General features: G+C 51.8%; 1 long non-coding RNA gene across 2 annotated transcripts in view; it reads left to right on the forward strand.

Moving 5' to 3' along the window:
* LOC146079381 (uncharacterized) overlaps positions 1-20,233 on the forward strand; it is a 124,380-nt gene extending 104,147 nt beyond the window's left edge. Inside the window, exon 4 of one of the 2 annotated variants that reach the window (XR_014474501.1) lies at positions 19,941-20,233. This is a non-coding gene — a long non-coding RNA (uncharacterized LOC146079381). Of the gene's footprint in view, positions 1-8,684; positions 8,739-19,940 lie in introns of those variants that run through there. The other variant, XR_014474502.1, reaches the window with a different exon arrangement.
* Positions 20,234-26,242: the final 6,009 nt, after the last annotated feature.

The raw sequence follows: 26,242 nt of genomic DNA on the forward strand, positions 1-26,242 counted from the left end.
TCACCGTCACAGCGCTCGCATTTCACCATCACAGTGCATGCATATCAAGTCACAGCCCTCGCATATCACCGTCACAGCGCATGCATATCACCGTCACAGCGCTCGCATATCACCATCACAGTGCTCGCATATCACTGTCACAGCGTTCGCATATAACCAACACAGTGCTCGCATATCACGTCACAGCGCTCGCATATCACCGTCACAGCGCTCCCATATCACAGTCACAGCGCATGCATATCACCGTCACAGCGCATGCATATCACCGTCACAGCGCTCGCATATCACCATCACAGTGCTCGCATATCACTGTCACAGCGTTCGCATATCACCAACACAGTGCTCGCATCTCACGTCACAGCGCTCGCATATCACCGTCACAGCGCTCCCATATCACAGTCACAGCGCATGCATATCACCGTCACAGCGCATGCATATCACCGTCACAGCGCTCCCATATCACAGTCACAGCGCTCGCATATCACCATCACAGTGCATGCATATCACCGTCACAGCGCTCGCATTTCACCATCAAAGTGCATGCATATCACCGTCACAGCCCTCGCATATCACCGTCACAGCGTTCGCATATCACGTCACAGCGCTCGCCTATCAAGTCACATCGCTCGCATATCACCGTCACAGCGCTCGCATATCACAGTCACAGCGCATGCATATCACCATCACAGCGCTCGCATATCACCGTCACAGCGCTCCCATATCACAGTCACAGCGCTCCCATATCACCATCACAGCGCTCGCATATCACCGTCACAGCGCTCGCATATCACGTCACAGCGCTCGGCTATCAAGTCACATCGCTCGCATATCACCGTCACAGCGCTCGCATATCACAGTCACAGCGCATGCATATCACCATCACAGCGCTCGCATATCACCGTCACAGCGCTCCCATATCACAGTCACAGCGCTCGCATATCACCATCACAGTGCATGCATATCACCGTCACAGCGCTCGCATATCACCATCACAGTGCTCGCATATCACTGTCACAGCGCATGCATATCACTGTCACAGCGCTCGCCTATCAAGTCACATCGTTCGCATATCACCGTCACAGCGCTCGCATATCACCATCACAGCGCTCGCATATCACCGTCACAGCGCTCGCATTTCACCATCACAGTGCATGCATATCACCGTCACAGCCCTCGCATATCACCGTCACAGCGCATGCATATCACCGTCACAGCGCTCGCATATCACCATCACAGTGCTCGCATATCACTGTCACAGCGTTCGCATATCACCAACACAGTGCTCCCATATCACGTCACAGCGCTCGCATATCACCGTCACAGCGCTCCCATATCACAGTCACAGCGCATGCATATCACCGTCACAGCGCATGCATATCACCATCACATCGCTCGCATATCACCGTCACAGCGCATGCATATCACCGTCACAGCGCTCGCCTATCAAGTCACATCGTTCGCATATCACCATCACAGCGCTCGCATATCACCGTCACAGCGCTCGCATTTCACCATCACAGTGCATGCATATCACCGTCACAGCCCTCGCATATCACCGTCACAGCGCATGCATATCACCGTCACAGCGCTCGCATATCACCATCACAGTGCTCGCATATCACTGTCACAGCGTTCGCATATCACCAACACAGTGCTCCCATATCACGTCACAGCGCTCGCATATCACCGTCACAGCGCTCCCATATCACAGTCACAGCGCATGCATATCACCGTCACAGCGCATGCATATCACCATCACATCGCTCGCATATCACCGTCACAGCGCATGCATATCACCGTCACAGCGCTCGCCTATCAAGTCACATCGTTCGCATATCACCGTCACAGCGCTCGCATATCACCGTCACAGCGCTCGCATATCACGATCACAGCGCTCGCATATCACCGTCACAGCGCTCGCATATCACCGTCACAGCGCTCCCATATCACCGTCACAGCGCATGCATATCACCATCACATCGCTCGCATATCACCATCACAGCGCATGCATATCACCGTCACAGCGCTCGCATATCACCGTCACAGCGCTCGCATATCACCGTCACAGCGTTCGCATATCACAGTCACAGTGCTCGTATATCACTGTCACAGCGCTCGCATATCACCGTCACAGCGAATGCATATCACCGTCACAGCGCATGCATATCACCGTCACAGCGCATGCATATCACCGTCACAGTGCATGCATATCACCGTCACAGTGCATGCATATCACCGTCACAGCGCTCGTATATCACCGTCACAGCGCTCGCATATCACAGTCACAGTGCTCGTATATCACCGTCACAGCGCATGCATATCACCGTCACAGCGCATGCATATCACCGTCACAGTGCATGCATATCACCGTCACAGCGCTCGTATATCACCGTCACAGCGCATGCATATCACCGTCACAGTGCATGCATATCACGTCACAGCGCTCGCATATCACAGTCACAGCGCTCGCATATCACCATCACAACGCATGCATATCACCGTCACAGCGCATGCATATCACCGTCACAGCGCATGCATATCACCGTCACAGTGCTCGTATATCACCGTCACAGCGCTCGCATATCCCCGCCACAGCGCATGCATATCACAGCGCATGCATATCACCGTCACAGCGCATGCATATCACCGTCACAGTGCATGCATATCACCGTCACAGCGCTCGTATATCACCGTCACAGCGCATGCATATCACCGTCACAGTGCATGCATATCACCGTCACAGCGCTCGTATATCACCGTCACAGCGCATGCATATCACCGTCACAGTGCATGCATATCACGTCACAGCGCTCGCATATCACAGTCACAGCGCTCGCATATCACCATCACAACGCATGCATATCACCGTCACAGCGCATGCATATCACCGTCACAGCGCATGCATATCACCGTCACAGTGCTCGTATATCACCGTCACAGCGCTCGCATATCCCCGCCACAGCGCATGCATATCACAGCGCATGCATATCACCGTCACAGCGCATGCATATCACCGTCACAGCGCATGCATATCACCATCACAGCACATGCATATCACCTTCACAGCACATGCATATCACCTTCACAGCACATGCATATCACCTTCACAGCACATGCATATCACCGTCACAGTGCATGCATATCACCGTCACAGCAAATGCATATCACCATCACAGCGCTCGCATATCACCGTCACAGTGCATGCATATCACCGTCACAGCAAATGCATATCACCATCACAGCGCTCGCATATCACCGTCACAGCGCATGCATATCACAGCGCATGCATATCACCGTCACAGCGCATGCATATCACTGTCACAGCGCATGCATATCACCATCACAGCGCATGCATATCACCGTCACAGCGCTCGCATATCACCATCGGCCCCAGTGGCATTTTACCTGTGGAGGATACCCGTGTGCAGCGTGCTCCGACCGGTCCCCCTCCTCTCTCCTGGGATTATGAACCCGCTGCCCAGTGCAATAAAGTCTGTGCACTGGAGTGCTGGGACTCAGGGAACCGTGTGCACTGCACATAAATACACCACTAGTCAGCCCCCTGGCTGCGATGTCAGACCACGGCCACAATGATGAGGGTTGCAGCGGCTGCAAGTGACATCACTGTCGCGGCCCTCATCATCTCTTATACTGTTATAGGTGTTCCATGGCCCTGTATAGTGCACCCCTAGCATTAACATACAGCACAGTCTTTGTATTTGTAAACATAAGGTAAGCCACCAGCCACGCCAAAGGGGTTCTCTGCGCTGATCTGGTGGTACCAGCATCCATGTGTTATAGTGACGGAGAACGCTTGTCACAGCGCTCGCCTATCAAGTCACATCGTTCGCATATCACCGTCACAGCGCATGCATATCACCATCACAGCGCTCGCATATCACCGTCACAGCGCTCCCATATCACAGTCACAGCGCTCGCATATCACCATCACAGTGCATGCATATCACCGTCACAGCGCTGGCATTTCACCATCACAGTGCATGCATATCACCGTCACAGCCCTCGCATATCACCGTCACAGCGCATGCATATCACCGTCACAGCGCTCGCATATCACCATCACAGTGCTCGCATATCACTGTCACAGCGTTCGCATATCACCAACACAGTGCTCGCATATCACGTCACAGCGCTCGCATATCACCGTCACAGCGCTCCCATATCACAGTCACAGCGCATGCATATCACCGTCACAGCGCATGCATATCACCATCACATCGCTCGCATATCACCGTCACAGCGCATGCATATCACCGTCACAGCGCTCGCCTATCAAGTCACATCGTTCGCATATCACCATCACAGCGCTCGCATATCACCATCACAGCGCTCGCATATCACCGTCACAGCGCTCGCATTTCACCATCACAGTGCATGCATATCACCGTCACAGCCCTCGCATATCACCGTCACAGCGCATGCATATCACCGTCACAGCGCTCGCATATCACCATCACAGTGCTCGCATATCACTGTTACAGCGTTCGCATATCACCAACACAGTGCTCCCATATCACAGTCACAGCGCTCGCATATCACCGTCACAGCGCTCCCATATCACAGTCACAGCGCATGCATATCACCGTCACAGCGCATGCATATCACCATCACATCGCTCGCATATCACCGTCACAGCGCATGCATATCACCGTCACAGCGCTCGCATATCACGATCACAGCGCTCGCATATCACCGTCACAGCGCTCGCATATCACCGTCACAGCGCTCCCATATCACCGTCACAGCGCATGCATATCACCATCACATCGCTCGCATATCACCATCACAGCGCATGCATATCACCGTCACAGCGCTCGCATATCACCGTCACAGCGCTCGCATATCACCGTCACAGCGCTCTCCTATCAAGTCACATCGTTCGCATATCACCATCACAGCGCTCGCATATCACTGTCACAGCACTCTCATATCACTGTCACAGCACTCGGATATCACCGTCACAGCGCTCGGATATCACCGTCACAGCGCTCGCATATCACCATCACAGCATTCGCATATCACAGTCACAGTGCTCGTATATCACTGTCACAGCGCTCGCATATCACCTTCACAGCATTCGCATATCACAGTCACAGTGCTCGTATATCACTGTCACAGCGCTCACATATCACCGTCACAGCGAATGCATATCACCGTCACAGCGCATGCATATCACCGTCACAGCGCATGCATATCACCGTCACAGTGCATGCATATCACCGTCACAGTGCATGCATATCACCGTCACAGCGCTCGTATATCACCGTCACAGCGCTCGCATATCACAGTCACAGTGCTCGTATATCACCGTCACAGCGCATGCATATCACCATCACAGCGCATGCATATCACCGTCACAGTGCATGCATATCACCGTCACAGCGCTCGTATATCACCGTCACAGCGCATGCATATCACCGTCACAGTGCATGCATATCACGTCACAGCGCTTGCATATCACAGTCACATCGCTCGCATATCACCATCACAACGCATGCATATCACCGTCACAGCGCATGCATATCACCGTCACAGCGCATGCATATCACCGTCACAGTGCTCGTATATCACCGTCACAGCGCTCGCATATCCCCGCCACAGCGCATGCATATCACAGCGCATGCATATCACCGTCACAGCGCATGCATATCACCGTCACAGCGCATGCATATCACCATCACAGCACATGCATATCACCTTCACAGCACATGCATATCACCTTCACAGTGAATGCATATCACCTTCACATCACATGCATATCACCTTCACAGCACATGCATATCACCGTCACAGTGCATGCATATCACCGTCACAGCAAATGCATATCACCATCACAGCGCTCGCATATCACCGTCACAGTGCATGCATATCACCGTCACAGCAAATGCATATCACCATCACAGCGCTCGCATATCACCGTCACAGCGCTCGCATATCCCCGCCACAGCGCATGCATATCACAGCGCATGCATATCACCGTCACAGCGCATGCATATCACAGTCACAGCGCATGCATATCACCGTCACAGCGCATGCATATCACCATCACATCGCTCGCATATCACCGTCACAGCGCATGCATATCACCGTCACAGCGCTCGCCTATCAAGTCACATCGTTCGCATATCACCATCACAGCGCTCGCATATCACCATCACAGCGCTCGCATATCACCGTCACAGCGCTCGCATTTCACCATCACAGTGCATGCATATCACCGTCACAGCCCTCGCATATCACCGTCACAGCGCATGCATATCACCGTCACAGCGCTCGCATATCACCATCACAGTGCTCGCATATCACTGTTACAGCGTTCGCATATCACCAACACAGTGCTCCCATATCACGTCACAGCGCTCGCATATCACCGTCACAGCGCTCCCATATCACAGTCACAGCGCATGCATATCACCGTCACAGCGCATGCATATCACCATCACATCGCTCGCATATCACCGTCACAGCGCATGCATATCACCGTCACAGCGCTCGCATATCACGATCACAGCGCTCGCATATCACCGTCACAGCGCTCGCATATCACCGTCACAGCGCTCCCATATCACCGTCACAGCGCATGCATATCACCATCACATCGCTCGCATATCACCATCACAGCGCATGCATATCACCGTCACAGCGCTCGCATATCACCGTCACAGCGCTCGCATATCACCGTCACAGCGCTCTCCTATCAAGTCACATCGTTCGCATATCACCATCACAGCGCTCGCATATCACTGTCACAGCACTCTCATATCACTGTCACAGCACTCGGATATCACCGTCACAGCGCTCGGATATCACCGTCACAGCGCTCGCATATCACCATCACAGCATTCGCATATCACAGTCACAGTGCTCGTATATCACTGTCACAGCGCTCGCATATCACCTTCACAGCATTCGCATATCACAGTCACAGTGCTCGTATATCACTGTCACAGCGCTCACATATCACCGTCACAGCGAATGCATATCACCGTCACAGCGCATGCATATCACCGTCACAGCGCATGCATATCACCGTCACAGTGCATGCATATCACCGTCACAGTGCATGCATATCACCGTCACAGCGCTCGTATATCACCGTCACAGCGCTCGCATATCACAGTCACAGTGCTCGTATATCACCGTCACAGCGCATGCATATCACCGTCACAGCGCATGCATATCACCGTCACAGTGCATGCATATCACCGTCACAGCGCTCGTATATCACCGTCACAGCGCATGCATATCACCGTCACAGTGCATGCATATCACGTCACAGCGCTTGCATATCACAGTCACAGCGCTCGCATATCACCATCACAACGCATGCATATCACCGTCACAGCGCATGCATATCACCGTCACAGCGCATGCATATCACCGTCACAGTGCTCGTATATCACCGTCACAGCGCTCGCATATCCCCGCCACAGCGCATGCATATCACAGCGCATGCATATCACCGTCACAGCGCATGCATATCACCGTCACAGCGCATGCATATCACCATCACAGCACATGCATATCACCTTCACAGCACATGCATATCACCTTCACAGCGAATGCATATCACCTTCACAGCACATGCATATCACCTTCACAGCACATGCATATCACCGTCACAGTGCATGCATATCACCGTCACAGCAAATGCATATCACCATCACAGCGCTCGCATATCACCGTCACAGTGCATGCATATCACCGTCACAGCAAATGCATATCACCATCACAGCGCTCGCATATCACCGTCACAGCGCTCGCATATCCCCGCCACAGCGCATGCATATCACAGCGCATGCATATCACCGTCACAGCGCATGCATATCACTGTCACAGCGCATGCATATCACCATCACAGCGCATGCATATCACCGTCACAGCGCTCGCATATCACCATCGGCCCCAGTGGCATTTTACCTGTGGAGGATACCCGTGTGCAGCGTGCTCCGACCGGTCCCCCTCCTCTCTCCTGGGATTATGAACCCGCTGCCCAGTGCAATAAAGTCTGTGCACTGGAGTGCTGGGACTCAGGGAACCGTGTGCACTGCACATAAATACACCACTAGTCAGCCCCCTGGCTGCGATGTCAGACCACGGCCACAATGATGAGGGTTGCAGCGGCTGCAAGTGACATCACTGTCGCGGCCCTCATCATCTCTTATACTGTTATAGGTGTTCCATGGCCCTGTATAGTGCACCCCTAGCATTAACATACAGCACAGTCTTTGTATTTGTAAACATAAGGTAAGCCACCAGCCACGCCAAAGGGGTTCTCTGCGCTGATCTGGTGGTACCAGCATCCATGTGTTATAGTGACGGAGAACGCTTGTTACAGCTCCACTCACTCCATATGTTTGGCAAAGTGCAAAACGTCACATATGAAGCGGAGCACGACTTGGCAGAATGGCGTATGGCGATGGCAAGACTCAGTTTCCGCCATATGTTGCCCATCTATTCTCCTCCGCTGATGTTCAAATTCTTCCCAAAATACAAAAGGTTTTTGGTCATAGATAAAAGTCACCTTTTCCAGCTGGATTATTAGTCAGGTGAGAAACCTGCTCGGGGCGTCTTAGTCAAGTTGCTGAACACTTTCTATCATTGTCATAATGATTCCTTAGCTACAGAATCTGATTAATAACATTGTTGATGCATCTCCCCAGCCTGACGCACATGACAGATCCGCAGCACCCACAGGGAAATACGTGGCTGACAGCTGTCCCGCAGCACACGCCTGACAATTATAGGTACTGCAAAAGTAGAAAGTCAAAAGTTCAATTCAAGACATGGATAATACATAAATACAGCAGCGCTTGTCTACAATGAAAACATACTACACAACAATGGATGAAAAAGTATTTATATATGGATGGTGAATGTGGATCACTGTTCCTGGATGGTAAATGTGGATCACTGTTCCTGGATGGTGAATGTGGATCACTGTTCCTGGATGGTGAATGTGGATCACTGTTCCTGGATGGTGAATGTGGATCACTGTTCTTGGTTTTTGAATGTGGATCACTGTTCCTGGATGGTGAATGTGGATCACTGTTTCTGGATGGTGAATGTGGATCACTGTTCCTGGATGGTGAATGTGGATCACTGTTCCTGGATGGTGAATGTGGATCACTGTTCCTGGATGGTGAATGTAGATCACTGTTCCTGGATGGTGAATGTAGATCACTGTTCCAGGATGGTGAATGTGGATCACTGTTCCTGGATGGTAAATGTGGATCACTGTTCCTGGATGGTGAATGTGGATCACTGTTCCTGGATGGTGAATGTGGATCACTGTTCCTGGATGGTGAATGTGGATCACTGTTCCTGGATGGTGAATGTGGATCACTGTTCCTGGATGGTGAATGTGGATCACTGTTCCTGGATGGTGAATGTGGATCACTGTTCCTGGATGGTGAATGTGGATCATTGTTCCTGGACGGTGAATGTGGATCACTGTTCCTGGACGGTGAATGTGGATCACTGTTCCTGGACGGTGAATGTGGATCTCTGTTCCTGGACGGTGAATGTGGATCACTGTTCCTGGATGGTGAATGTGGATCACTGTTCCTGGATGGTGAATGTGGATCTCTGTTCCTGGACGGTGATTGTGGATCACTGTTCCTGGATGGTGAATGTGGATCACTGTTCCTGGACGGTGAATGTGGATCACTGTTCCTGGATGGTGAATGTGGATCACTGTTCCTGGATGGTGAATGTGGATCACTGTTCCTGGATGGTGAATGTGGATCTCTGTTCCTGGACGGTGAATGTGAATCACTGTTCCTGGACGGTGAATGTTGATCACTGTTCCTGGACGGTGAATGTGGATCACTGTTCCTGGATGGTGAATGTGGATCACTGTTCCTGGATGGTGATTGTGGATCACTGTTCCTGGATGGTGAATGTGGATCACTGTTCCTGGACGGTGAATGTGGATCACTGTTCCTGGACGGTGAATGTGGATCACTGTTCCTGGATGGTGAATGTGGATCACTGTTCCTGGATGGTGAATGTGGATCACTGTTCCTGGATGGTGAATGTGGATCACTGTTCCTGGATGATGAAGGATTGAAGTAACACAGGTCCTCTGTAATAACACGGTGTCTTGAATTGGTGCCGCTGGAGGAATCTGGAGGGATCAAGATGTTTGAGACCCCAACTTGGCCCAGATGACCTCACTGGTGACGCTGTGTCCCCCAAGGACCGCTGGAGGAAATGAAGTAGGGCGATGTAGCAAACAGTGACAGATCCTCTTTAGGTGGTATTTAGGTGTCAATCTTCACCTAAAGGTTCTCACCTGGGGGCATCCCAGTGGTGGGGGTAGGATGGATAACCACAATGAGGGGGTTATTCTGTTTGGTATGGTGGGACCGTATACGGGCGGATCGGGCTTTTTTTTCATCTGCGCATGCATATCTTTCGCAATGCGCATGTGCGGCGACCTCACACCGCTCACAGACGGGTCTCTCCATGCGAAAAAACCTGTCCACAAGAGTACGGTCATTGTGGGCGGCATGTGGGCGTTTTTATGGGAGCGGCCAGAATAATGAGGAAAACTGGGCGTAAACATGGGCGTACACGGGGGTGTGCACACAAAATGTATGGTGCCACAACCGCCTCGATTGGCCCAAAAACAGGCGGACGCCAATGATAGCTCCAGACCACCCCTAGAGATACCGCGTGAGAGCGGATGCCTGGGTCTGCTAATTAACGCTGATTACTACACAAACACATACACCTGAATGTAATAAGCAATGCTGCAGCCTATTAAGTCCAAACCATTATTTTACTACCTGCAAGCCACACACAGCCCTCAAACACATTGGAAGCTTATCTTTATACACTTCTCTACATGTAAAGGTTGGTTTCATTTTAGGTAAGATTCATTCTAATACCTGCTTATATATGTCCAGGTAGTTATTTTATAACCATCTACACCCATTTAGAAAGTGTTTTTGTATACTTTAAAAAGCAGGACACTCAATTCACAGGAGTCGACATGTGTTTTTCTTTTTCACTGTAACACAAACATTCCAGTTTTTTATTATGAAAAATACACATAAACCACGTCTAATAGCAACAAGGATGTTTTTGGACTCAATTTCTACTTGCAATGGTGGAGCAATGTCCTAAGGCCATGGCCACTATTTTGCACACAATCTGTATTTTTTTCCCCAAGAACATACATTATGCACTTTCATATCTGCTATGAATTGGATGTAGCACACTCTGTAAGATGCCACCAAGCACATTATTGCAATCACATATCTCTAACAAAGGATCCCAACATCTGCCTATCACACTCTAAAGTCTTATTTTGAACAATATTAAAACATGTTTGCATGTGGCGTACGCTCAGATATACGGAAGGTGTCGGTGGGAAAACGGACGAGATCGGTCCATGCACTGTGGCGTAAGCTCTGATGTACGCCAGGTATCGGTGGCTAAGAGGGAGATCTGTCCGTGCACGGTGGCGTACGCTCAAGTAAACGCCACTCCCCATTGTCGGTGTTTGTGACCGTCCATGTGCGGCTGTTCTGTGGGCGGACTTACGCTCACCGTGAGCATACGGAAAATGCATGGTGTGACGGACCGTACGTACGTTTCACCGTACCAAACAGAATAACCCCCTGAGTCCCAGGGGGAATTCCGCACCTGACGCGTTTCACTACTAGCTGTAGCTTTATCAAAAGACCTATTCACAGTGGGCAAACATTTCTATATATTAAAATGTACTTACCAAGTAGCCAGCCCTCCGGCATTTGGTGATCCTGGAATCGGTCCCAGAGGGACGCAGAATATAGGCATCATGGCAGTTCCCTGGGTAGCCTGCAACCACACTGAGGATTTTTAGGTTGGCATCACATACCACCTGCACTTTCAGAGAGCGACGCCCACGCCGACTGACGTAGATCTGTCCCCTCACGTGCGGTGCCCGAAGCCCAATGTGTGTGCAATCTATGGCTCCCAGCACATTAGGAAATGCTGAGAGCCTATAGAAAGCCACCTTAAGGTCCTGCCACTCGGACTCACAACATGGGAATCTGATGTATGTGCGCCACAACTTCTTGAAAGCAAGTAACACTTGAGTTAAATGCTTAGAGAAAGTGGCTTGTGAGACCCCCAACGACCATGAGGTCACAGACTGAGTGGAGCCTGTGGCCAAGTAGTAGAGGGCACAAATTAATATCTGCAGCCCAGACACTGCATAGTTGGCACCACCATAAGGGTCCAAATCATCTCTCACCTGCTCATATAAGTCCAACAGGTTAATGCGGTTCAGGCAAAACATCCCCACAACCTATTGATCCGAGAGGGAGTCCAGGTACAGCCGAGCACGATACATACATGGGGTACGCAGTAGTCAGGGTACCTGGATCTGGCGCGCAGCTTCCTCCCTCCTCCTGCGCAGCTCCTCCAAATGGGCATAATCACATACATCTTTGCATTGTTGCAACTATCTTTATTAGTGTACCATCATTTGTGCATTGTTGCCATTTGTCAGTTGTTTATATACCACAGTCTCTGCATTGTTGCAGTTATCACCTTTACGCAACACCACCTCAGTGCATTATCACTGATAGCGTCCCGTGAGGGGTCCCCAGGGCTGCCCATTCAGGGAGTAGTTAGACTTCCTCTTGCTCCCGGTCTGCTTCCACGAATACGTTATCCCATCGTAAGACCTGCCTGTAAGGGAGTCTGGGCGGACCTAATTCGCCCTTACAGCCGGGATGGGTACTGGTGAAGCCTAGCACCGCAAGTATTCGTGGACCCCAGGCCGAGGCAATAGAGTTAGGGGGCAGGTCTAGGGATACCCCTTCTAACAGGCTGTGTTTGAAAAATGTCAGGCAGGAGCTGATTGGTTGGTTGTTTATCACTCTCCATTTTATCACTTTGAAGCTTAGTGCATCTGGTCCTGTGACTGTATTTATATATTATTTACTAAGAGTTTCGTCCTTTTTCGCCCTGACAAATTAATATATCAAAGATAGATTAAAATACTATGTTAAAACCATATAATAAGGGAATTATTTGTCCCATTACAGGATAAAATCAAAGGGGTTTACCCCAGGGGCGAATTTAGGGGTCAGGCCGCCCCTAGGCACAACATTTTTGTGCCCCCCCCCCACCCTATTTTAATGTAATCATATATGTATATACATTGTTATTTATATATTTCATTAAAATTTAACTGTAGCCACCTTAACCCCTTCCCGACATTTGACGTACATGTACGTCATGGTCGGGAAGTACTTCCCGACATTTGACGTACATGTACGTCATGACTTCAAACTGTCACTGCGTCTAGAGACGCAGTGACAGTTAGGTGATGTCTGCTGTCCCTGACAGCAGACATCCCCCCTCGTCGCCCAGGGGGGGCAGGGGTGCCCCCCCCGGTCGGCGATCGCTGTGATTGGCTGTTCAAATCTGAACAGCCATTCACAGCGTTTCCTGTGTTACCGGCGGCTAAGCCGCTCGGTAACACAGGGATCGGTGGTGATCGGTGCAGCACCGATCACCACCGAGCGGCAGCACCCCCCTCCCACCCGCCGGGCACTCACCCGGCAGCAGCAGCAGCTCCAGCGGCTCCACCGCTACGTCCGGAGCGCACGCTGCGCTCCCCTCCTCCCCCCTCCCCCCCGCAGCAGCAGCAGCAGCAGCAGCAGCATCATGCTGCTGCTGGAAAAGTTAAAAAATAAAATAAAATAAAAAAAAATGTGCAAATGTGTATATATATATATATATATATATATATACACACACATATATATATATATATATGTGTGTGTGTGTGTGTGTGTGTGTGTGTGTGCGTATACCGCACCGATCACCTACGATCGCCAGCCCCCCCCCCTCCCACCCGGCAGCCCCCCTCCCTCCCACCCACCCGGCTGCCGCAGCGCCAGCACCCCTCCCACCCCCCCGCCAGCCGCAGCGCCAGCCCCCCTCCCAAAGCTGGTGACCAAAATGGGGTCACTTGTGGGGGGGTTCCACTGTATTGGTGCTTCGGGGGTCTTGCTAATGCGACATAGCACCCGCCATTCATTCCACCACCAAAAATCACTCCTTCCCTTCTGAGTCCTGCCATGCACCCAACTGGTATTTTTTGGTCACATGTGAGGCATTGCCGTACCCGGGAGAAATTGGGGCACAGATTTTGGGGTGCTTTGTCTCCTTCATTCCTTGTGAAAATTAAAAATTTTGAGCCAGAACTGCATTTTTGTGTAAAAAATTAAATTTTTTTACACAAAAATGCAGATCTGGCTCAAAATTTTTCATTTTCACAAGGAATGAAGGAGACAAAGCACCCCAAAATCTGTGCCCCAATTTCTCCCGGGTACGGCAATGCCTCACATGTGACCAAAAAATACCAGTTGGGTGCATGGCAGGACTCAGAAGGGAAGGAGTGATTTTTGGATTTTGCAGCACAGATTCTGGTTGAATGACCCCCGAAACACCCATACAGTGGAACCCCCCCACAAGTGACCCCATTTTGCAAACTACACCCCTCAGGGAATTCATCTAGGGGTATAGAGTACATTTCAAACCCCCCGGGGTTTCACCAATTTTGATACAACTGAGCTGTGAAAATGAAAAATTATTTTTTTTCATTTTCACTGCCCAGTTGTACCACAATTGGTGAAACCCCTGGGGGTTTGAAATGTACACTATACCCCTAGATGAATTCCCTGAGGGGTGTAGTTTGCAAAATGGGGTCACTTGTGGGGGGGTTCCTAACTTTTAGCATCTTATGGTGCCTAGAAACCTACATGGTGCCTAAAAAATAATCTCATAAAAAGGAGGCTCCAAAATCAAGTAGGTGCTCCTTCTATTATGAAGCCGGTGGTTTGGTCACCGTGCACACTAGGGCCACATATAGGATATTTATGAAAACCAAAGAATTGGGGGAATCAATTTTTAGTCACATTTCTCTAGTAAAATCTACTGTGTTCCTTAGAAAAATGTATTAAAATTGAAAATCCGAAAAAAAAATGAAATTTTGAAATTTCACCTACACTTTGTTTTAATTCCTGTGAAACACCTAAAGGGTTAACAAACTTCCAAAATGCTGTTTTGAATACTGTGAGGGGTGCAGTTTTTGAAATGGCATCATTTATGGGGGTGTCTCACATACAAGTCCCTCAAAGTCACATCAGAACTGAACTGGTCCCTAAAAAAATCAGTGTTTGAAATTTTCTTGAAAATTTGAGAATTTGCTATTCATATTGTAAGCCTCCTAGTGTCCAAAAAAATTAAAAGGAAGTTGAAATAATGATGGAAATATAAAGTAGACATATGGTCTATGTTAGTTATTAACTATTTTGAGTGGTATGATTATTTGTCTCACAAGCAGAAAATTTAACATTTTGCAAATCGCTAAATTTTCCATTTTTTCACGACATTTTGGTATTTTTCACAAAAAAACACAGACTGTATCGACCCAAATTTACCACTAATTTGAAGTACAATGTGTCACGAAAAAACAATCTCAAAATCACTGGGATAAGTAAAAGCAAAAAAAAGTTATCCCCACTTAAGTGAGACATGTCAGATTTGAAAAAAATGGCTCTGTCAGGAACGCAAAAACTAGCTCTGTCAGGAAGGGGTTAATATTTTTTTAAGCACTCTGGACTGCTCACGGTACGGAGGACCCGGAGGGAGGCACTTTTTTCGTACAGTGATTAGCACAGTGTCTCCGTCAGTCTCTCTCCGGCTCACACACTGTGACTGACTAAGCGCAGGGAGGATCTGCGCGCCGCTCAGCTCAGCTGCTGGATACACAGCAGCCAATAGACTGTGTGTGTGTAGAGTAGCCAATGGGTGGGAGCCGGCAGCAGTGAGCCTGAGCCATTTCTGGACGCGCAGGGGGACCGTCGGACCCAACCACTAAGAGGTGATGTAATGTGCATGGCAGAGTGGGTGGGCAGTGGCGGGTGACGAGCGGCGCTGCCGCAACATATGATAATTCATGTCTGCGGCGCTCATCACTCACTGCTGCCCACCCGCTTTGCCATGCTGCTATTTCACAGAATGTCAGCCTGCCTGCCGCCCTTAATTGGTGCCGCCCTGAGGCCGGTGCCTCACGGGCCTAGGCACAAATCCGGCCCTGGTTTACCCTATATACTGTAGGGTTTTATTTAATTTCGGATTCAATCATTTTGCAAAAGCAAAAAATAACAAAGTAGTGAGATCGTAGCCAACTTAGGAATGGTATGTACGTTTTTTATGGAACATTTTTAATACAATAAAATACATACAGTTCAAGAGTTTAATATATATAATACAATTATATTAGGTACCTACCTACAATTCTATTAGGAACCTGCAGAGGTTCATAGCCTCTGATGGGGAGACCGCGAAACGCCCAGCTTTGTACCTTAACCTTGGGGTGCGAGAAACACTGAGACTGAGTAGATTGCTCTTCCGAGGGGGCCTCAACCCTAAGGGAGTCATTCGAAAAGCCCAGTGGAGTACCCATTCCCATGCCAGGGGCTGGAAAGTGCCCTATGATGGGAGTAGAGAAACACTTGGTCGGACGCTGACTGGTCCGAGGCTGCACTGTGCCCCCGGGGAAACTCATGCACGGGTCATCCCAAAATCCCCATGCACTAGTAAACACTAGCACTGCACACTTCCCCTCTAGGTTAGGCTGCACGTCCTTACCTCGTCCTTTTGGATGGGGTAGGGCAATTTTTTACACCCCCACCCAGGCCTTCTAGCTGGGGTCCTCTTTATTATTTATTTCTCTTCTCTTTTCTCGTTCGTCACTTTTCACGTTTTCTGTTTTCTGTAGTTTGTCACGGGCCATCCACTCCCCAATGTACCGAAGCTCTAATCCTTTTGGGGAGAGCTTCGGTCCCTCAAGGGCGACCCCGAGCCGCAAGACGGAGGGAAGCCTACCGCGGGTCTCTCCAAACCTTCGGGTGCGGAGGACCCACCATCCTAACCCTTCCAGGGGTTGAGGAAAGAGGGTCTCTCTGAGCTCCGGCAAAGAGGACCCACCGATCCCTTTTTTCCCGTATTCGGCCTTATGGCTGAGAGGGGTTAGGGGAGTAATGGGGCCCTTCTCCTTTGCGAGAGGGTCCATTCGCTCACACAACCCCCTATGCACGGCTTTAGTCACTGCACTGGTGGTGGGAGCACAACTCGGGCTCCCTGAGTTTCTTCAAACTCATGAATAGTATTTATGGGTGATTTAAATAATTCGATTTCCTCTTGAGTTTGGGAAGCCAGATAAGTGGATGTTTCTTATATTGCTGTCCTAATTCCCTCCCCTGGCCAATATGCGCATGTCCAATCCCCCGGAGCGATCATACCAATGGGCGGTGGGCAGGGGGCAGATTGATACAGTATCTCTACACTGCCCTTTAACATGGGTGGGTGAAGGTACAGTGCCATCTGCTGGCCACACTGGCTCACTTCAGTTGCTTCCAGCACAGAATGCTGTACCATCCTCCTTAAGCACATTTCACATTTCAGCCCCCACTGGTGTCTTCCCCAGGGGTGCTTTACAGTAATATGGTGCACCCTGGAATGCCTGGTCACCAGGCTTTCCCAGTTATTAGCAGCATCAGGCCGCAAGGTTCCATGGATCCATGCATCCAAATGTGTCCCCTTATTCACCCTCCACGGAGCGCAGACAACATAGTCATTTAAAGCGCAGCAGACTTTAGGGCATCCCCCATCCCCCGAACTTTGCAAGACACCAGCAATTTGATATGCAGCAGCCGGTATAACAGCAGTACCCGGCTCACATGGGCCAACTGGGGGGGGGTACCCTCTCTGCGCTCCTGCTACAGTCACATCACCCAGTTTCCCTGTTACTGCTCCTGGCGTCCAGGTTGGCTCATGCTCCTCCTAGGCTTACTTCTGCTTTTGTATCCCCGGAGCTGACTGTTGGTGAAGGTCAGTTTTCCGCTGAGGCACAGCAGTCGTCACAGACGTTCACACAGGGCGAGACCGACTACTATGTTTGCGTCAAGTGGTGTTGCGTCCCCAGTGGCTGAGGTTGCAGCTGGTGGCATTGTTGGATCTAGTAACGTGGAGGCGGTTGCAGCAGACATTGCAGTATCCCAGGTGATAGATTCTTGGTGATCATGCTTCCACCTCATCTGGATCCTCCGCTAGCAGAGGTCTCAGGTTCCCCTAAGTGCCCGTGTAAGTTTGCGAAAGTGGTTGCTCAGTAGACAGCTAAGAAGGTGAGGTGGAGAGAAGCGATCTAAACGTGCGAAGGCTCCTGCTGAGCCTCTGCTTTAATCGGATATGGTCCATTGGGCCAATATGGCGGTGACCAGGGGTTTATGTAAAAGTGTGCGGGACAGGATAAGAAAAGGCAAATTTGTGGACATATTCACGCTGACCGCGGACATAAAAAAAGATTTTGATTAATCCAAAAAAGGGCAGGGGGTACTGAAGAGAGCTCCTGCCGTAGTTTTACCCATTGTTTGAAGGGTTTTTGGGCATGTTATTTAGAGACTAGGCCGGAGGAGCAGAAAAATGTCATTAAACTTTATTTTAGTCAACAAGACGTCTCTCACTTATGAAGGTTATGTTTGGAGGGATGACGTTGATACATTTCGTATTAAGCAGGATAGTAACCGAGTGGTGCCTATGGGATTCAACGATGTTGAGGTTTCGTTGGAAGCCGTTAAACAAATCAGGCTGCTGCTTCATCCTGACAAAGGCACTCAAAGGTTGGGCCAAGGAGAAGCCTACTGGAGAAGACTCAATGATTTGCAGGTATTTACTAACATGTCTGTCTGTGGTGGCTGAGCACGAGGTGGAGGTATCCCATTTTAGAGTAGCCTTTTCCTTTGCATTTTTTGAGTGCTTTTCGTATCGGTGAACTAGTGGCGAGTAATAAGAAGTCTGCTGATACGGGTCTTCATTTTGAAGCCTGATTTTATGCAAGATACGCCATTCCAAAACGGACCAGTTGGGTTGTGGATGGTGGGTGTCTTTGAAGTCTCTGGCTGATGCCACATTGTGCCCCATTGGGCTGGCAGCTGCTTAATCGCCCCTTCAGGCCAGCTTCTGGCTCTCAGTTTCTCTTACCCGGGAATGCCCTTCCCCTGACTTGTTTTCAGCTTGCCGCTGTGTTAAGCGTTGTTTATGCCATTTAGCACTGGACGCCAAAGATTATGGGATGCATTCATTCCGCATTCAAGAAATGGGATGTTGGGAGTCTGCTGCCTTTAGGACCTATGTTGGGCTAATACAAAAACGTGTTTACCTGCCAATTTTTTTAAAGTGTTCTCCTTCACTTGGTTCTTACAATACTAACGTTTTTGTTGTTTCCTTCTAACCTTACAGTTGAAGTCGTACTATATTGAAGGGTATTCAATGTTCCCTGAGGCGAGGTGGAAGCGGCAAGTGTGGCCATTAAAATGACTCGCATGTGCCGTGAACCTCGCCATGTAAGGGGACATCGCTGACCTCTCATGGCGAGGATTCAGCCCCAACATTGAATCGTCCTTCCTAATGTTGACCTAGTGAACGTATCCCCTGTCCACAGACCCCACAGCAGCCGCCCCTATAGTTTCCCATGAGGACAGTACTTCATAAGATCTGCAAAAGCGAGCTTGCGTTCGTGGGCATCTTCAGGTGGTGTTAGCCTTTTTGCTACAATGAGGCTGCACTACTGGAAAGGGATCTTGTGATCCCTTTCCAGTGGGTTTCATGAGCTGCTCAGCGTGGCATTTTCCACATTGTGCTGCAACTCTGGCAACGGGAGCTGGAGAGGACGCAGCACACACTTCTGGATAAAGCCCTCTATCGCCGGCTATAACCTGTCTACATTCACTAACGTAAGGATTTGTAGATACTGTATAATGTATAAGCACTGATTTTGTGCATTACCCAATACTGCTATCATTGTATAAATCCTGCTAAACACATCAATTTACTGCTTTATACAGGTAATTAATCCTTCCACTGTATACACCATATTGCACACTAGAGGGCGCTGTTGCACTGAAGTGTGAAGATCATCAATAGGATGTCCAACTGTTTGGGAACTACAAGTATCATCATGCACTGCCAATGCAAGGAGAAATTCCGTTACAGCAAGAGCCTGCCAGTTGCTTCGCTCCACCTTAGACGACCTTCAGTGTTACCTCATCTGAAATAAACCCCAAAATATAGTATTAAACAACAATTTAAAACATGAAAAGATGCCAGCGTTATGGAAACATGGACCTGAGCATCTAAATGAAGGGTAATTAAATAAAGATAACCTTGCTTTGTGTCTGGAGACCCCTTGGTGCAATTATTATGCCAGCAACAGTGAGAGTAGGCCGCAACCAGACCGCTATCACCGGCGATGGTGACGTGTCATCCACAGGAGGCCGCGACCAGACCGATATCACCGGCGATGGTGACGTTTCTTCCACAGGAGGCCGCAACCAGACCGCTATCACCGGCGATGGTGACGTGTCATCCACAGTAGGCCGCGACCAGACCGCTATCACCGGCGATGGTGACGTGTCATCCACAGTAGGCCGCGACCAGACCGCTATCACCGGCGATGGTGACGTGTCATCCACAGTAGGCTGCAACCAGACCGATATCACCGGCGATGGTGACGTGTCATCCACAGTAGGCCAAAACCAGACCACTATCACCGACGATGGTGACGTGTCATCCACAGTAGGCCAAAACCAGACCGCTATCACCGGCGATGGTGGCGTGTCATCCACAGTAGGCCGAAACCAGACCGCTATCACCGGCGATGGTGGCGTGTCATCCACAGTAGGCCACAAACCGCAATCACCAGCAAGAGTGACGTGTCAGTCACAGTAGGCCACAGACCGCAATCACCAGCGAGAGTGACATGTCAGTCACAGTAGGCCACAGACCGCAATCACCAGCGAGAGTGACGTGTCAGCCACAGTAGGCCACAGACCGCAATCACCAGCGAGAGTGACATGTCCGCCACAGTAGGCCACAGAACGCTATCACCAGCGAGAGTGACGTGTCAGCCACAGTAGGCCGCAGCCAGACCACTATCACCGGCAATGGTGACGTGTCATCCACAGTAGGCCGAAACCAGACCGCTATCACCGGCGATGGTGGCGTGTCATCCACAGTAGGCCGCAACCAGACTGCTATCACCGGCGATGGTGACGTGTCATCCACAGTAGACCGCAACCAGACCGCTATCACCGGCAATGGTGACTTGTCAGCCACAGTAGGCCGCAACCAGACCTCTATAACCAGCGACAGTGAGAGTAGGCCGCAACCAGACCGCTATCGCCGGCGATGGTGACGTGTCATCCACAGTAGGCCGCAACCAGACCGCTATCACCGGCGATGGTGACGTGTCATCCACAGTAGGCCGCGATCAGACCACTATCACCAGCAATGGTGACTTGTCAGCCACAGTAGGCCGCAAACAGACCGCTATCACCGGCGAAGGTGACTTGTCAGCCACAGTAGGCCGCAACCAGGCCGCTATCACCGGCGATGGTGACTTGTCATCCACAGTAGACTCACCAGCAAGAGTGACGTGTCAGTCACAGTAGGCCACAGACCGCAATCACCAGCGAGAGTGACATGTCAGTCACAGTAGGCCACAGACCGCAATCACCAGCGAGAGTGACGTGTCAGCCACAGTAGGCCACAGACCGCAATCACCAGCGAGAGTGACATGTCCGCCACAGTAGGCCACAGAACGCTATCACCAGCGAGAGTGACGTGTCAGCCACAGTAGGCCGCAGCCAGACCGCTATCACCGGCAATGGTGACGTGTCATCTACAGTAGGCCGAAACCAGACCGCTATCACCGGCGATGGTGGCGTGTCATCCACAGTAGGCCACGACCAGACTGCTATCACCGGCGATGGTGACATGTCATCCACAGTAGGCCGCAACCAGACTGCTATCACCGGCGATGGTGACGTGTCATCCACAGTAGACCGCAACCAGACCGCTATCACCGGCGATGGTGACGTGTCATCCACAGTAGGCCGCGACCAGACCACTATCACCAACAATGGTGACTTGTTAGCCACAGTAGGCCGCAGCCAGACCTCTATAACCAGCGACAGTGAGAGTAGGCCGCAACCAGACCGCTATCACCGGCGATGGTGACGTGTCATCCACAGTAGGCCGCAACCAGACTGCTATCACCGCCGATGGTGACGTGTCATCCACAGTAGGCCGCGATCAGACCACTATCACCAGCAATGGTGACTTGTCAGCCACAGTAGGCCGCAAACAGACCGCTATCACCGGCGAAGGTGACTTGTCAGCCACAGTAGGCCGCAACCAGACCGCTATCACCGGCGATAGTGACTTGTCAGCCACAGTAGGATGCAACCAGACTGCTATCACCAGCGACGGAGATGTGTCAGGCACAGTAGGCCGCGACAAGGCCACTATAACCAGCGAGAGTGACGTGTCAGCCACAGTAGGCCACAGACCGCAATCACCAGCGAGAGTGACCCTTCAGTCACAGTACGCCACAGACCGCTATCACCAGCGAGAATGACGTGTGTCAGTCACAGTAGGCCACAGCCAGACTGCTATCACAAGCGAGAGTGACGTGTCAGTCACAGTAGGCCACAGCCAGACCGCTATCACCAGTGACGTGTCAGCCACAGTAGGCCACAGCCAGACTGCTATCACCAGCGAGAGTGACGTGTCAGTCACAGTAGGCCACAGCCAGACCGCTATCACCAGTGACGTGTCAGCCACAGTAGGCCACAGCCAGACTGCTATCACCAGCGATGGTGACGTGTCAGCCACAGTAGGCCACAGACCGCAATCACCAGCGAGAGTGACGTGTCAGCCACAGTAGGCCGCAGCCAGACTGCTATCACCAGCGACAGTGACATGTCAGCCACAGTAGGCCGCAGCCAGACTGCTATCACCAGCGAGAGTGACGTGTCAGCCACAGTAGGCCACAGCCAGACTGCTATCACCAGCGAGAGTGACGTGTCAGCCACAGTAGGCCGCAGCCAGACCACTATCACTAGTGACAGTGACGTGTCAGCCACAGTAGGCCGCAGCCAGACCACTATCACTAGTGACAGTGACGTGTCAGCCACAGTAGGCCGCAGCCAGACCACTATCAGTGTTACACAATATATACAAATGTGAACTTTATACTGTAGAAGTGTGTGTAGATCTTCCTGTATCTGCGCTCAGTGTAACACGGCAATCGCTGCCTTTATCTTATATAGACTTTCCTGTCACAACACGACACATTCCTGTGTCAGCCGCTAATTACAGTAATAACCATATCTCGCGGAGATCTCATCCTACATCTCTATAATCGCAGATGGCGCTAATTAGCCGCCTCATTAATACCTTCAGTTTCACTAAGTTATTGATTAATTAGAGGCTTATTTACAAACCGCACCCTTCAGATTAGCCACAGAAGACGCTAAGGGCACGATTCAGAGCCGATCATATTGCTGCAAATTCGTACAGCGGCTGATTATCGATACACTCCGCATGCATACGGCCTGTAGTACGCATGCGAGAGGCCGCCCTGCAACTTTACCTATATGCATGCCATTTGAAAGGTGATTAACAGGAAGTAGACGCTAGGCATGCGCCTATGAAACCGCTGGGCGTGTCCGGGGGAACCTCTGGGAATGTCCGAGGAATAACTCTAGGAGTGTCCGAGGGAAACCGCTGGGAGTGTCCGAGGGAAACCGATGGGAGTGTCCGAGGGAAACCGATGGGAGTGTCCGGGGGAACCGCTGGGAGTGTCCGAGGGAAACCGATGGGAGTGTCCGAGGGAAACCGATGGGAGTGTCCGAGGGAAACCGATGGGAGTGTCCGGGGGAACCGCTGGGAGTGTCCGAGGGAAACCGATGGGAGTGTCCGAGGGAAACCGATGGGAGTGTCCGAGGGAAACCGATGGGAGTGTCCGGGGGAACCGCTGGGAGTGTCCGAGGGAAACCGATGGGAGTGTCCGAGGGAAACCGATGGGAGTGTCCGAGGGAAACCCATGGGAGTGTCCGGGGGAACCGCTGGGAGTGTCCGAGGGAAACCGATGGGAGTGTCCGAGGGAAACCACTAGGAGTATCCGGGGGAAAACGCTGGGAGTGTCCTAGGGATAGCGCTAGGAGAGTCCGGGGGATAGCGCTAGGAGAGTCCGGGGGTGAACGCTAGGAGTGTCCGGGGATAACGCTAGGAGTGTCCGGGGGATAACGCTAGGAGTGTCCGGGGGATAACGCTAGGAGTGTCCGGGGGATAACGGTGGGGGTGTCCTCGGGATAACGGTGGGGGTGTCCGGGGGTTAACGGTGGGGGTGTCCGGGGGATAACGCTAGGAGTGTCCGGGGGAAAACGCTAGGAGTGTCCGGGATAACGCTAGGAGTGTCCGGGGGATAACGCTAGGAGTGTCCGGGGGGTTACGGTGGGGGTGTCCGGGGGATAACGCTGGGGGTGTCCGGGGATAACGCTGGGGGTGTCCGGAGATAACGCTGGGGTGTCCGGGGATAACGCTAGGGGTGTCCGGGGGATAACGCTAGGGGTGTCCGGGATAACGCTAGGAGTGTCCGGGGGATAACGCTAGGAGTGTCCGGGGGATAACGCTAGGAGTGTCCGGGGGATAACGCTAGGGGTGTCCGGGGATAACGCTAGGGGTGTCCGGGGGATAACGCTGGGGGTGTCCGGGGGATAACGCTGGGGGTGTCCGGGGGAATACGCTGGGGGTGTCCGGGGGAATACGCTGGGGGTGTCCGGGGGCTAACGCTGGGGGTGTCCGGGGGATAACGCTGGGGGTGTCCGGGGGATAACGCTGGGGGTGTCCGGGGGATAACTCTGGGGGTGTCCGGGGAATAACGCTGGGGGTGACTGGGGGATAACGCTAGGAGTGTCCGGGGGATAACGCTAGGAGTGCCCGGGAGATAACGCTAGGAGTGCCCGGGATAACGCTAGGAGTGTCAGGGTAAACGCTAGGAGTGTCCAGGGGGTAACGCTAGGAGTGTCCAGGGGAGAACGCTAGGAGTGTCCGGGGGATAACGCTGGGTGTGTCCGGGGGATAACGCTGGGAGTGTCCGGGTGATAACGCTGGGAGTGTCCGGGGGTTAACGCTAGGAGTGTCCGGGGGATAACGCTAGGAGTGACCGGGGGATAACGCTAGGGGTGTCCGGGGATAACGCTAGGGGTGTCCGGGTGATAACGCTAGGGGTGTCCGGGGGATAAAGCTAGGGGTGTCCAGGGGATAACGCAGGGAGTGTCCAGGAGATAACGCAGGGAGTGTCTGGGGGATGACGCTAGGGATGTCCGGGGGATGACGCTAGGAGTGTCCGGGGGATGACGCTAGGAGTGTCCGGGGGAAGACGCTGGGGGTGTCCGGGGGATGACGCTGGGAGTGTCCGGGGGATAACGCTAGGAGTGTCCGGGGGTTAACGCTAGGAGTGTCCGGGGAATAAGGCTGGGTGTGTCCAGGGGGATAACGCTGGGTGTGTCCGGGGGATAACGCTGGGGGTGTCTGGGGGATAACGCTGGGAGTGTCCGGGGGATATCACTAGGAGTGTCCGGGATAACGCTAGGAGTGTCAGGGATAACGCTAGGAGTGTCCAGGGGGTAACGCTAGGAGTGTCCAGGGGATAACGCTAGGAGTGTCCGGGGGATAACGCTGGGTGTGTCCGGGGGATAACGCTGGGAGTGTCCGGGTGATAACGCTGGGAGTGTCCGGGGGGTAACGCTAGGAGTGTCCGGGGGATAACGCTAGGAGTGTCCGGGGGATAACGCTAGGGGTGTCCGGGGATAACGCTAGGGGTGTCCGGGGGATAACGCTAGGGGTGTCCGGGGGATAACGCTAGGGGTGTCCAGGGGATAACGCAGGGAGTGTCCGGGAGATAACGCAGGGAGTGTCTGGGGGATGACGCTAGGGATGTCCGGGGGATGACGCTAGGAGTGTCCGGGGGATGACGCTAGGAGTGTCCGGGGGCAAGACGCTGGGAGTGTCCGGGGGTTAACGCTGGGAGTGTCCGGGGGTTAACGCTAAGAGTGTCCGGGGGATAACGCTAGGAGTGTCCGGGGAATAAGGCTGGGTGTGTCCGGGGGATAACGCTGGGTGTGTCCGGGGGATAACGCTGGGGGTGTCTGGGGGCTAACGCTGGGAGTGTCCGGGGGATAAACGCTAGGAGTGTCCGGGGGTTAACGCTGGGGGTGTCCAGGGGATAACGCTAGGAGTGTCCGGGGGATAACGCTAGGAGTGTCCGGGGGAAAACGCTAGGAGTGTCCGGGGTTTAACG

This window comes from Crinia signifera, chromosome 5, assembly GCF_055691185.1.
Source record: "Crinia signifera chromosome 5, ASM5569118v1, whole genome shotgun sequence".
Classification (NCBI taxonomy): domain Eukaryota; kingdom Metazoa; phylum Chordata; class Amphibia; order Anura; family Myobatrachidae; genus Crinia; species Crinia signifera.